Source organism: Natrix helvetica (genome assembly GCF_964273705.1).
Source record: "Natrix helvetica genome assembly, chromosome: 2".
NCBI classification, from domain to species: Eukaryota; Metazoa; Chordata; class Lepidosauria; order Squamata; family Natricidae; genus Natrix; species Natrix helvetica.
This window is the reverse complement of record NC_138552.1, coordinates 231,047,677-231,062,720: the sequence shown is the minus strand read 5'-3', so window position 1 is coordinate 231,062,720 and position 15,044 is coordinate 231,047,677.

The following is a 15,044-nucleotide window of genomic DNA, read 5'->3' as shown; positions in this document are numbered from 1 at the left end:
AGTTGAAATTTTCCATAGCCGTGCTAACATGCCTGCGGAATAAATTGCACTTTTAAGGATGTTTTGCCTTGGACAATGATTTATTTCTGCATGGTATTTAGAACCCTAACATCATGATTGGTAGATTGGTGCTGATTGGTGCTGGCTGTGTGTCCATTGTTGTTTCATGTTGTAATGGCCTGGGTGGTGGGTGGGGCTCATTTGTTGATTAGGGCTGGTTTCCAGATTTCTGGTAGGCGGGAGGTATCATCACATTTATTCATGTTGTGGGGGTGTTTCTCTATTTCGATAGCTTCCATAATTATTCTCTTGTTGAAGTGTTCAGTTTTGGAGATTAACCTGGTTCCTTCAAAATTAATTTCATGTCCTGTAGCTTTAAAGTGCTGGAAAAGTGAGGAAGTTCTTTCTTTTTTTCTTACTGCATTCTTGTGTTCTGCGATGTGTGCATTTATTCTCCTGTTCGTTTGTCCTATGTATGTTGCAGGGCAGATTTTGCATGGTATTTCGTAGACTCCTTGGTTTTCTAGCTGGATTTTGTCTTTGGGGTTTCTTAAGGTTTTCTTGGGGTTTCTGTCAAGATTTTCACAGGGAGGAGCCAACGTCGCGACGATACGGACGTGAGGTCTCAATGCTCTGAGATCACAGCCGATACTTTTGCCACTGGGTGGTCCAGTTGGACCTAAACCGTCCCACAGAGACGGTGAACAGGAAGAATACGTCTTGCTGACCTCAGAGACATTGCAAAGTCCCTGATCGATCCAAGAGAAGTTCTTCAAGCCAGTGACAAAAAATCCAGCCATTAGGCTTATGAAGTCGGGGTGGCTCCAAAATGGAAGGATACGGAAAGAGAAAGTGTTTCTAGCTGGTGAGGAATTTTTACCGTTTTAAAAGAGACTGCCTATAAAAAACTTTAAATTAATTTAAATTGGAGAACAGAAGAAATAAGCGCCGGAATTAAGTTTTGAATGGTTTTGGACAGTGGGTTATCTTACTTTTTAAATGCTATCTTCATGGATGGAATTTATGCAAGCCTTTTAAAATGAATGGATTAATTCATGGATTCTTCTATTTTTTTTCTTTTATTATTCTTTGTATCCTATGGACTAAAATTTTCCTCTTTCATTACTGTGGGTGTTCTTCTAACTCATTCAAGAATCAGACTTTTTATTAATTTGAAATACAAAAAAGATAGAAAAAGAAACAAAAAAATTGCAACAATAACACTGCTACTCGGAGGCTGGAGGTTTGTGTATTGGAAATGAAACACTCTTACTTTTCTCACTGATTATCCTGGCTTGGCACTCCAAGGTCTCACTGCTTGTTTATAGAGAGTGATAAGAAGGAAAGCATACAGATGTCCCCTTGAAGTATATCTTTAACCAGAGAAAAGTGAAAATAAAATGTTATTGTGAATCTATGCTTAATCTTGTTGTTTTTTTTATTGTTCAAATTTTTATTGGTTTTTAAAAAAAATTTCAAGGAAAGGGTTACAGGGTTATAAAAACATTTTGGCAGCTACATAGTTCAGGGGGGAGAAGCCCCCCCAGGTCTTGCAACTTCTACAAACAATGATAAGGAAAAATATCAACAATTACCTAAATATTAGCAGTTTTAAATTTAACACAAAAACATCAGTATGTTTCAATCATTTGTTTTGTATCACTTCCATGAAAGTACATTGTAGCAACAATTGCAATGGTGTTCCAAGTCACTTTTGTGATCTGAGTCTTCTAGCTGTTGCATCCTCTCTCCCATCCACCAGCTGGGCCTCAGCCCCTCCCTCCTTTGTTTCTTGTATAACATCCCCCATTTCACCTAAAAGAGCACTGTGTTTTTTAGCGAAAGCCTCTGCTTCCACTAGTGTGTGAATTCTGATTCTGGTGCCCTCCCAAAAAATCAACATGTCTTCTGGAAATAGCCATTTAAACTAGACCCCATTATTATATAATTTTTTGCTAAGAAGGAATATTTCCTTCTATTATCTCTTACTTTCTTTGGGATCTGCTAAGAATGGTTATTTCTTTATCTTTATATTTTAATGGTCCTCCCCTTTGAGCTTCTAGAACCTCATCTCTTGTAGTTTTTCTAAGAAATTTAATAAGAACTTCCCTATGTGTTCTTGCATAGGCTGAGTTAACTATAGATCAGATCAATGTCCCACCAGAGCTATTGTTTATCTCTATTAATATATTCTGCTAGTAATGTGGTCATAATCTCCCTGAGATCTTCATTCTCAACTTCTGGCAAGTTTTGAAACCTAAGAAAAAAAGACATCCTTTCAAATTCCATTTTTAACATCTGATTCCCAAATTCTGCATTCCCCTTCTGGGTTGTCTTCATCTCATCTTTAATCCCAACCGCCCCCTCCTCCAGCACACCAATCCTCTGTTCATTCCTTGTGGTTTGCTGGTTCGTCTCTCTGAGCTGTTCATTTAAGTCCTCCAGTTGTTTTCTAATTTTGTCCGGTCCCTTTAAGAGAATTTGAAGCATCTGTTGAGTAGACAGGTCTTTTGCACTCTCTTCAGAGGCTTAGGTTGTAGAAACGATTCTAATTGTGACTGGTGTACAGGGCTGGATGTGGAAGATGTTGGGGCCGACAAGGCCTTAGCAGGTGGCAGTTTCTTTGGATCCATCATGAGGCTCAGACATAATTGTTATTCTGTACAAAGAGATGGCGTCTGTAGGAGAGCACAGCCGGCAGGGATCACCAAACAAACAAGTCCAAAGGAGAATAAATCCTCTAGCAGAAAAGCTAAAGCAAATAGGTGGGTCAAAATATTCCAAATCCAAGGGAATAACATATCTGAGGAGGTTCCTGGAAGTCTCTGGGGTGGAAGTTAGTTGAAAGCCATAAAGTTTTCCAGAGGAGGAGTCTCATTCATAGAAGAAGGAGGAAGTTGGCCATCTTGGCTCAGCCAGTATAGGTGATCAGGAAACAACAAAGTCCAAGTCCATAAGTAATTTAAAAAAGAATCAGTTTAACCATCCTTTCTCTCACAGTTGTAGTCCCAAAAAAAGATTTTTTCCCATTATTTAAGGGAAGTGAAAGTGGTTTTCAAACTTTCTCTCTCCCCCATAAAGGGGAGGGATTTTTCAAGCGCCGCTTTTCCGAGGGGGGTGGAATTTCCTCCCCCCTCCAATCTAAAGTCCTCCAAAAGTTGAAACAAGCAAGGCAGGAAAACTGCAAAACGGTCAGAAATGTAAAAATAGTAAAAGACCTGGGGAGACCCCTCGGCTCACCGCTCTTCAGCTGCTTCGTTCCAATTGATTATTTCTTCCATGCTGTGTCCGGAGAAGCGCGCGGTGGCATTCCGGTTCCTGGGGCAAAGCTGGATACCCCCCCCCGTGGCCGCCGCCATTCCAGGGGGTCCCAGCAAGCCGCCCCTAAGGCAGGGCGCCCCTCCAAGGCACCCTGTTTTCCCCCTAGACTTTAGGGGAGCCCACCGGAGCAGCGAGAAGGCAGACGCGGATGTCCAGCTCCTTCGGCTGCCGGAAGTCATCTCCGCTTAATCTTGTTAAAACCTTCCAAGCTAGAGCAGCAGTGTTTGTTAGCTGGAGATAATGGCACAATTTCAACAGCAGAAAGAAACTTTAAGTCTGCAAAAGATATTCTCAGAAATACAGAAATTATCAAACATATATGAGAGGATAGAGAAGAAGTTGGAAGACTTAGAGCATCTAACAGTAAAATATGATGAAGTTGGAGATGTTTATCAAGTGGAAAAAGAGGTGGTTAAAATCCTAAAAATCGAAGAGGAAAGTGAATATAAAGAAATTACATTTGCTGATATTTATGGTGTTTGGTTTGTCTCTGAAAATGGAAAGAGTGGAATACTGAAAGAGGAATTAAATGGAGGGGAAAGCTACCCCAGATTGCAAGATACAGAAGAAGAAAAAACAAAAGAATTTATGGATTTAAAGAGAGAAATTTTATTAGCAATATCATTGATAACACTACCAACAATCAAAGATAAGCTGATTAAGGAAACAGAAGAAGGGCATCGAAATTACATGAGAGATTTTATAAGCAACGCGTTGCTAAGAGGAGTACATACAAAGTTGACTAAGGAGATGATTGGAGGACTGACACCACAAATGGCACAAGATATGAGACTGTTTTGCTACTGGAAAGATACAGGTTGATAGATGGAAGAGTATAATTTAAAACTAGTTAAACTTAGTGAAATTTAGTGACAATAGATATAGTTAAATAAATATATATAATGATAATAATGTATACAATATGTAGTGTTATGGTAAGTAATAATTGGATATGAATATTGAATGGTACCCATGAAAGGAAGATTAGAAATCCTTTTGGATTATATATAAAGGTTAATAAAAAGAACTAAGTTAGATACAGTTAAGTCTAATGTCAGCATTCCAAATACCATGCATGAATAAATCAAAGTCCAAGGCAGAATCATCCTTAAAGTTCCAATTTAATAATACAGGTATGTTGGCACATCTGTGGAATTCTAACTCTGATTTGCTTCCTGCATTTCCACATAGTTGAAAGTTCATGATCTTATGCCCACACCCATAAATCCATCACATGGTCCAATCTTCTTCTTCCACTCTGGCAACTCCACCCCGCTGCTTCCGGTCAGGTGTCAAGGTGCTAGAATAGGACATAAGGATTTAGTGTTATTGGAGGATCTTAGAAATAGTAAATGAAATTCCAGTATGTGGTTATGTATTAAATCTTGGTATATTTTATGATGAAAGATGTTTAAACAATTATAGTCAAATGAAAATGGAGGTATGATGATGGTAACATGTATAAATATCTGAGTTAAAATACTTGAGTTAATATGAATTATGTTTGTTGGCTGTGGAAGAGATGCACGAAAGCCTTTTTGTAACCAACTGATACACTTTCTACAGTATGTAAAGAAGGATGTGTTGTGTTTGTTTTGAAAAATAAAAATAAAAAAAAAGATTTAAAATAAAGATTTTCACAGATACACGTATGCAGGTCTTGGCGTTTTCGGGTCTTTTCCCGTGTAAGATTGAGAGTATCTTGGCGACTTTTCGATGAGGTCCCACTCGCCATCTTCAGGCTGGTGCATTTGGCTTTGTGCTTGTGCAAGCAAAGCGTGATCGGAACTGCCATCTTTCTATAAATATTGGTGGGGCTGTGTGGAGTACTGGCTTTGTTGCTGCAAGCGGATTGGTTGGCTGTGTTGTAACATCTTGATTATTTTATGGAGTTGATGTTTGCAGATTAGTCGGCTGTTTCGTAACATCCTGTGTGGCTGAGATACTGGCTGTTTGCCTATTGTTCTTTTGTGTTGTAACAACCTGGGTAATGGGCTGTGTGATGACATCCTGAGCTCTATTGTAGGGATATCCTGAGCCCTGTGCTGCAACCTCCTGGGGGGTTGGCTGCATTGTAACATCCTGAGCCTTTGCGTTGTAACCTCCTGAGTTCTATGATGTAATGTCCTGAGCAGATGGCTGAGGTGTAACATCCCGGGCTTTGGTTTGGCTCCAAGTTTTGTGTGTGTGTGTGTGTGTGTGTGTGTGTGTGTGTGTGTGTGTGTGTATGAATTATAATTGTCTTTGTGTTTTGTTTCTTTTCTTTTTGTGTTATTATTTTAAATGCAATCAATTAACAAACAAAAATCTTGACTCCATGAAACAGGGCCCCTGAACAACAGTTTGGATAATTCACTAAATGCAGCCTGGTCCATCGTGTTTAAATTAAGTTTCTGGAAATTATGGGTGAACATGAAGCACCTGCTCTGGTTGACAGTTGTAATTTAGAACTTATGTTAAACAGAAATGTTTATTTCTATCAATTTCAGAATAAGACTTGAGAATCCATTCCCTCAAATCTCTCTCTCTCTCTCCCCTCACTATTAGCTCTTAATTGTCTTGGTTCCTCAGACTCACTGTGGGTTAATTAAGTTGACCCCAATTACCTTTTCATTGAGGGGGGGAGGATAAGAACTAAAATGCAAAATCTTTCCCACATCCCCATCAGAGAATCTTTATAAGGGAAAAACAGAATCTTCAAATCTATTGCCAGCTCTTCAACTAGAGTAGACCAAATCAGCCAATAGACATCATAAGAACTACGAATTCCGACTTACAACCATAACTGAACCCAGAATTATGATTGTAAGTCATAGCAGTCTTTAAGCAGGTCAGCACATGACTGTACCTGATGATAAGCAAACACTGTAGTCGTTAAGTAAATGCCACCGTTGTTAAGCAAGGTTATTTTCTTCAATGGGTATTTTTTTCTGGAAAATGTAAGTAAATGCTAAAAACTGTCAAGAAACACTGAAAATTGCAGTCATGTCACCGCAGGACACTCTAAACAGCAGTAAATATGATCCAATTGCCAAGCACCCAAATTATGTGATCATGTGATTGGGATGGGAGGTGCAGCCATAAGAACTCTGGAACCAGGTTGCAAGTAGGTTGGGGGAGGACCGTTGTAACTTTGAATGGTCACTAAGTGAGTGTGTCCATTAAACAAAGGCTACGGGTGCTAGAACTCTACTTATTACCTATAGGTACGTATATTAGCATAATCCTGAAAGTCTGTTGGAGTTTCCTCTTCCCTCTCTTATTGCATACAGTAGTGGTTCTTCACTTGTTTGAACCAATTACTCTTTTCCTCAGTTTCAAATAATGTCATTACCCCCATGCACAAAAAACCCAGACTCTGTTGTTTTACTAAAATATCACGGCAGCGGCAGTCCCAAACTGGATCCTTGACTCACAAATTGGCAATTACAGATTGCTTCATTCCCCCTGGAATATGCCCAAATTAAGGATCACTACTATAGAGAATAAAGACAAGAGGGATCCTTTCACAGGACTGAGATGTTATTTACTGTCTTTTTAATCTGTTCTTGCATTCCTGTGCCATCTTTGGTTTTCTATACACCTATGGAACCTATATCTTTCCTATTAGAGTAACTGGATTTGCCCACAAACACACACACACACAAATGGCCCTTCTGCAACCCAGATCTCATGGCTCTAATTTTATACTCTTACAAGCTTGTTTTTTTCCTCGTCCTAATGAGCCATGCTGGGCCTGAAATAAACTTTTGCAAGGTTATGGTAGCTGTGAAAGAGCTATAGAATGGATGGTCCAATTTCACAGCAAGTAGGGGGATTAAAATGGCAATTTGACCCTGCTTAAACTCTCTAAAGGGGAAGAAAACAGAATGAATGGGCGTAGGTTCAAGTCCTGTGGTGCTATAGAAATGACTGGGTGGTCTTGAGTCACAGCAAGTATTCGCTGATTTGGCTACTTCAGCAGGTTTGCTAAGAGATGAAAACTAGGAGCATCACACTTAGCTTGCTTTTGAAGGAAAGCTGATCAATGCAGTGAATTCCCTCAGGGGCTTTCGCCTGACCCCCTTCGGTTATTATGATTTTGTGATATTTATAAAGTGGCAGTGCTGGACAATTGGACTTCTCTCCAAACCACAGTTACTATTGGTAAGCTTTCGCCCAAGAGAGCCTCCTTAATATGCTTCTCTTCTATTGCTCACTGCTGTAAGTTGCCCTTAGAGGTGCCTCTCCTTTCGTTCTCTCCACCTCCCACCCTCACTCTTATGCTAAGGAAGAAAAGAAATAACCTCCAGGTCTTTACAAAGAGAGGTATACATAGATAGGCCTGAATATGCGGGTTTGGATATTGCAGACTGAGCCGGTGAAATAATGCCAGCAGCTGTGCCTGTGATTAGCAAAGGCTCTCTGTGCTTTCTCCTTCCCCGCAAGGAGCATATTGATTATCCTTGGTTCTTGCTTTATGAACCCATTCGTTCATGGCTGGAGCTTGTAAATGCTTATTGGATTTCCTATCAAGGTGGCCTGCACATAGGTGAGCATTTTTACAGGAAGAATTAGAGACCCATTACTAACACCCACCAGGACGTTTCAGGCAGCCCACTTTGCTATGCTAAACGCTTACCTTTCCTACCTTCATCCAGGCTTCCTCATCCCTAATTCTGAATGATTGCACAGGGGACATTTCCTCCTGAGATTATAACAATGGCGCCTTTCGGCTGAAGCAGCATGCTCTGATTTCTGCTCTTGGAAACCTGTATCAGTGACTGGACTTGACAATCCATTCTTCTAAGAAGTGCTATCATTTTAAGAAAGAGAAAGGAGCCTGCAACCCAAGAGTGTCCCTCTCTCTCATATTTTTTTGTGAAGTTTCATAAATCCTGAGTGAAAGAATGAAAGGCGAGGTATAAATCTGATGAATTAATAAGTAAGGTGCAGCAAGTGATAACATCCAGCTTACTATGGTTACGCTAAGGAGGCCAATGCTAAAATATAGTTCTCAATTATTGTAAATTTCACATTTCTTAGGACAGATGGGGCACTGGTATAAAATGTGTGGACCATTCCCATGCACGACTATGACCAGAGTGGACTGTGCCTTGACCTTTTCCTGCAGAAATGGTGCAATATGGCTGAAGAGGATTCCTTTTCTACCAAATGAATTTTGTGTGGAAGATTTCATTCGTTCATTCATTCATTTAAATTTGTATGACCACCCACTCACTCTGGATGCTTCTGGGTGGTTTACAAAAAATAAAAACCCAATATACAAACATTTTTTAAAAAACCAATAACCCCCACCCACTCCTGGTGACAACAATCAATCAGAAAAGCCACTTGATGACCTCTCTGTCCCATTCTGGGTTCCCCAGGCCTGTTGGCAAAAGCAGATCTTCAGGGCCTTGCAAAATAGTGTCAAAGTGGGAGCCAATTTAATCTCTGCAGGGATGAAGTTCCAAAGAGAAGGAGCCACCATGGAGAAGGACTTTCTTCTGGGTCCCACCAGATGTAACTCCTTAGGAGATGGGAAGCGCAATATTCCCTGCTTCTCCACTCTGTGGTGGCCTGGGTAATTGTGACAGGGAAAAGATGGTTCTTCAAACAATATGGTCCCAAGATATAAAGATTTGTTCAGATTTAGCTACAGTATTCAGTGCAGCAGAACTGAGGGGCAGCATTAACATGCACAAAGCACACACAGGGAGGTAAAAGTATCTAGTACACGTCACAAATCATATGTATCATGACACAACTTTCATGGTTCACATCCTTTGAGCAATGAGATAATGACAGATGTTCTACAATTTGCTCTTCTGGCCTTCCTAGGAGCAGGCCCTGATACACATCCACTTTAGTCTGATTTTGTCCTCATTGATGCAAATGAATGTTTGAACAGGGCTTCAGTTAGGTCTAGAACTAATGCTGGAAAGGAAGAGCTGGTTTTACTTTCTTCTCGCCTAGAAATCAATATGTGCTGGAAATGCCATTGTATTTCAATACAATACAATACAATAGCAGAGTTGGAAGGGATCTTGGAGGTCTTCTAGTCCAACCCCCTGCCTAGGCAGGAAACCCTATACCATTTCAGACAAATGGCTATCCAACATCTTCTTAAAGACTTCCAGTGTTGGGGCATTCACAACTTCTGGAGGCAAGCTGTTCCACTGATTAATTTCATGTTATGATCAGCTGCCTTTTTATGTCCATAAACCTTGGTATAGTCATGGAATCCTCAAGCTGGAAGGGATCATTTAGTCTACTACAAATTGAGACATTTGATCTCAAAAGCATGATCCATAAGCCACAGCTACTTTTTTTCCAGCTGCTTGCTCACCTGTCCTCCATGCCATTGTCACTCTTCTCCTTTCTACAGTTTTATGATAAGAAGTAGGGCTCCTTACCTGGACAGGTAGATAAATCAGCCTGGGCCCAAAGTCACACTTCTCACCTGAATGGAGGACTAGGAATATATCTACCCCATCAGCTTCCAGATGTAGAGTTGCAATGCTGGTTGTGAAGTAAAAAGCCCTGGCCTCGAAGTGTGGCCCCAAAAGGAGTCCAGTGCCCAGATCCAACTATGATAGAAGCAGAATAAAAGATAATTCTGCCAGGCATTTCGACACTTATGCATAAAATAGTAGCTCTTTCCTCCACAAGAGCCATTCCCTCCATATCCAGCTCTAGCAATATCAATAACCTTATCACCATGTAACCAATCCCATGGCCAAAGTGAAAGGGCAAAAAAAGTTATTCCTTTTGACAGCAAAGACCATGTAGTTCTTTATTCATTAAAGACATGTGCATCGAAGGATGAAAGCGGCTGCAATGTTGTGGCCCTTGAGTTAATTTGTCCTCAAATCCACGAGTCAATGAATTAATCCCCAAGAACTAGCCATTGAGGCCTCTCAAGTAAAGGGGAGCCCATCATTCGGTGATAATTGGTCATACATCACAGGAACACCATCAGCCACCTAACATTTCCTTCTGAGGCAAAGGACCCCCTGAAATGTGCTAATATTCCATTGCTGGAGGGATACAGTACCTTATATTCAGGAATTAAGTACGGTAAACAGCAGCATGGAAAGTTAGACAGAATTTATCTTCCTGATCTGCAAGGCCATAGTGTTCAAATCCTTAAAAGGAAGTATAGCTTTTTTTTGCCAACCATTATCCTACCTCTTTGTTATGAAATACTTAGAGTTTACCCCTCCTACATCTAGTCCAATTTAAAACATTAATTAGTGATGAATTACTGCTGTAAATCCCATCCAAAGCCTCAGACCCACTGTGATGAATTCCTGTGAGGAACCTAGGAAATTGCATGTTAATATCTTTCTTTTCTTCATCAAGCAATTATTTTGCACATCATTTGTCTGCAAATGCTGAGTGCCCACCTTCAGCCATAGCTTTAGAATATGAAGTTTGGACTTTATCAATTAATTATTGGATGGTTTATTATTTTACACTGATAGATGATTAAACACACACCTTCATATGCAGACAGACATCATATGTAAGCATCTCCTTAATTATTAAGTTTCAATGCATGGCACACAATAATCCCAAGGAATCTATGCAAGCTTTTTATCTCTGTAATTTCCTAACTTTGATTCTGTGACTGCTTAACCAACATAAACATTTTTGCAGCTCTTTGCCCAAAGATCAATGCCATTTACAGAGTAGAATTAGATTCTCAAAACCCTCATCTTAAACATTATTAAGGGATTTTTGCTGTTTCCTATTTCTTTATATTTTTGGACTAGAATACTGGTGGGTTGCTCCCGGTTTGGCCTGGTTTGGCCGAACCAGTAGTGGTGATTTGACCTGGGTCGCAGAATCGGCAGTGACCCAGGCTGGCCACGCCCCTGAACCAGTTTCCTGGTCTCTTCTGCCATTGCCAGCATGTTTCTGTGCATGTGCAGAACAATTTACAGTCAACTGCACATGGGCAAGCAATGTGCAGCGGGTGCACAGCAAACCGGTACCAACCTGTACAGGAACCCACCCCTGGACTAGAACTGATCACAAAAAAAGCTAAACAGGGTAAAACCTCATGAGAACGTAGATGGAAGACCACCAGAAAATCTCAGAAAATAGAAATATTATCCAAGAATCCAATAAATATTGATAAGAAAACATGAATGCAACCATGTAATCTACCACAGGCTAAGTTCGATTCATGGAAGACTTTATGCAAGATAAATTGCACAATTGACTTCCCAGGGTGGAGATAAAAGATTGCAACATATTCTATAAGATGATGCCATGTTTGTGTCAGAAGATTAGATTTTTGTCACGTAGGCTGAGCATTGCAGAAGAGTTCTAGGAGGAGATGTTGCACCAGGTAGGGAAGATCTCTGCTTAAGAAACCAGTAAACTGATACAAAAACAGGGTTCCCCTCCTCCACTGGGGCCCATAAAGCATGCAGCTCAAAAGTCCCTATCCTTGGAGAAGTTTCTTATAGACCCTGTCATGGAAATGATGGCATGTATGAGACACTATCTGAATTGCATAACTTATCTAGCTTTTTGAGCATAGCTTGCATAACTTTTAATTCAAACCTGAACTCATTTCACCCTTGTACCAACCTCATAACATAGACCTTGTTATTTTCAATTTTCAGGAAAAGTATGTGGAAAGTAATTTGCCCCATGCCTCTAACAAGTTGCCATAGCTAAGATGAAAACTTAAGTCTTTGGACTACAATAGCTTTGTAAATAACCAGGTAGTCATTATGATGACTTTTATTTAATATAGCTAAAGCAATTTAATATTGTCTTATAGTTCCTGCAGCTATAGTCTACCTGACTTTGGTGATTTTAATCTGTTATTTGTTTTTTGTTTTTTTAATATTGGCTGATTTAAATTGATTATAATGCCTGACTCTAAGCCACGCTGAGAGCCCATCTGGAATAAACTGAAATAAATTGCTTGATGGTATACTAGGAGCTGTAGAAAACACAGGAATAATTCTGTTCCAGTTCAGAGGGCTTCACAAGTTGGGTGGGGGAGTGTTTCTCTGTTATGTTGTAAGTGTACCTAAGGAAATGGATTCTTCATGTTGATAAAAATATATATGTGAAACCATCTGATAGAAGAACAGTATGTGAGGCTAATGTAATGTCAATAAAGTTATATCAGAAAGTGTGATACCCCAAAGTTTGGGTATATTTAATTTTTTATTAAAACAATTGAGGTATTTTTATTCCTAAAATAGCACATACGCTTTCATATTTAATGTGAAAGGTAATGATTCCTTCAAGGTGAACCAGATTCCTGGTGGCTTCATGACAAGTTTATGTGATATTCTTGGCAATAATGAAGAAGCAGTTGGCTGTTTCCTTCTCCTAGAATATGAGGGTTTTGTTGGTTGGATTGGGTTGGGTTGAGTTGAGTTAGTTGGGTTGGGTTGGGTAGGTTTCATTTTCCTCTCTAATGTACAGTGCTAGGATTCTCTGATGATCTTCCATTCAAGCACTAACTAGGTCTAAACTTAGTTTTGCTTTTTGAGATCAAAACTAATTGACTAAATTCTAGAAATCTAATTGCTAATCAGGATTTGGGTAATATCCTTTACTGCCTTTGAAAGTTGTTTGGGAATTTCATGTAGTGCAGAATGTGAAAGTCCATTTATCAGCAGTGCAAAAAACTGAGGTTACAAAATTGCACAAGTTGACTATCCTGTCACCCAGTCTTTGAAACATCCTCTTTGGATGATTAATTTTGATTCCTCTTTCTGTAACTTCTATTGCCACGTCTCCCAATCAGGCCTGCCTTCCCAGCCTTCCAAATATGTTGGATTGAAGTTCTCACCTTGCCAAGTAGGATAGTTACTGCAGTCTTATTCTTTTGGAAAGGGTTAGATTGCTCTATGATAAATATCTGTTGCTTTTCCTTCCCAAAACATTTGCTACTTTTAGCTGCAAATTACCATTTATGTGTTTTGTGCCATTTCTCATTGGATTTTTGTTTTTGTTATTATTAAAAAGGTTTGACCTTTTTTTCAATTCTATGAACATTTTATCAAAAAAACATCTAAAAGTAGTATTAATAATGATTAATGTCAAGGTGATTTGACCTTCAAGAGCTGCTTCGTTGCCATATAAGTTCTGGATCATAGAACATCAGATAGCTTCACTATAACAATATTCATTCTTAGGCAAATAAAGAGGAATGATGGAAAGTGATGAAATTGTCGGGCTGTGGGCAGCAATTTAAAGTCATTCTGGACAAAAAAAAATCTCAGAACATATAAAGCAAATTAAAAATCAGTACCAAAAAGAAAGGTTAAAAATACAAAGTATTCCAAATCTCAGGTACATTTATTGCACAACCCAATTGTGCTGCAACAGGAATCCCTTCATTCAACTTCTTATCCAGAAAAATTAATTGGCCAGTCTATAATCTTTCTGCAGTGCTTCAGCAGTGTCATTTGGAGGGCTTGAATGGATGACATCAACTTAGTTCACCCCTCGCCTGACAGCAGCCTCCTCAATTGTGCCTTCCCACTGCACATCAAGAGTGGTGTTTTCCAACTTATGCCAGCATGAGCTTGCCATCTGCTTCCTCTATGGCTTTTTTTCAGGAGGTCTGCCTCTGAGAAGACATGTCTCAGCCATATTTCCAAGAATCCGTCCTCTGAAGCTACCAGTGTACCAACAACAACTGATCAGTGAGGGTTGATGAATCACTGGACTTTTAGGTTTCCACTAGGATCAGTGGAGGGTTAACACTATATCTGTGTGTTTTTTTTTTTATTAACAGATTCACTGATAGACTGGTGAAAATGGGAAGTTTAAAAAACCCCAGTTTTCCCAGGGGAGGAGTGAAATGACATAACTTTATTTTTAAAAAGGTAGAATTGCAAAAAGCTCTACCAGTTCTTCCTTCCAGCCCAAGTGGCAGATGTGGCATACATAGCAAACATTTATCAGTGGAATCACGCACTACCAAACACACACACACACACACACACACCATAGGAAGTGAATAGCACTTGATTTCCTGGCACAAGTGGAAGAGGTATAGAAGCCGAGGACTCTATATTCAGGGGCCATAGTAACTGCTGTCAGGACAGAATGCCAGCATTATTGTCAAAGTTGAAGAACAATTTGAACTCCAGCCAGCAATTCTTCCTGGTTTCATTTCTAGCTGGTTTCAGCACAAACGACTTGCCAAACTATACATGAGAATGGCATAATTTCAGTTCTGGGTGGTTATTCACCAGAAACTGCATTTGCAATCCCACACCTGGAGGAACTGTACTTAATTTCTGATACTTAAGAAGAAGGTCGTATGTTTGCTTCACTGTGTAGGGCAGCAACTATCCTCCTAAGGCTGTTTAAGCATGAATGGTTTCAAATGCCTTGATTTCTGTCTGGGACTCATTTTTTCACCTGAAATATAACACTTGGAGTTAACTTTATTCCAAAACTGTGGGGTCCTTCTACAGGGAATAATAGCCTGTTATTTTAAAATCATGACTGTAGATTTTCCTTTTATAGGATTTTCCGTATTTACTTTGCATTGCTCTGATGATAGTGAGCAAAATGATAATGCAAACTCTGTGAAGGGAAGCTGAGAAACTGTGGCCTGTTCTTGAGTAGTTAGCCAATTTTGTGCTTTTATTTTTATATCAATCAGATAGGAATAAAACATTGTGAAAGCCTCCAAAATTATTCAACTACCTCTTGTTCGTCTTCAAATAATACATAATAATGGCGCA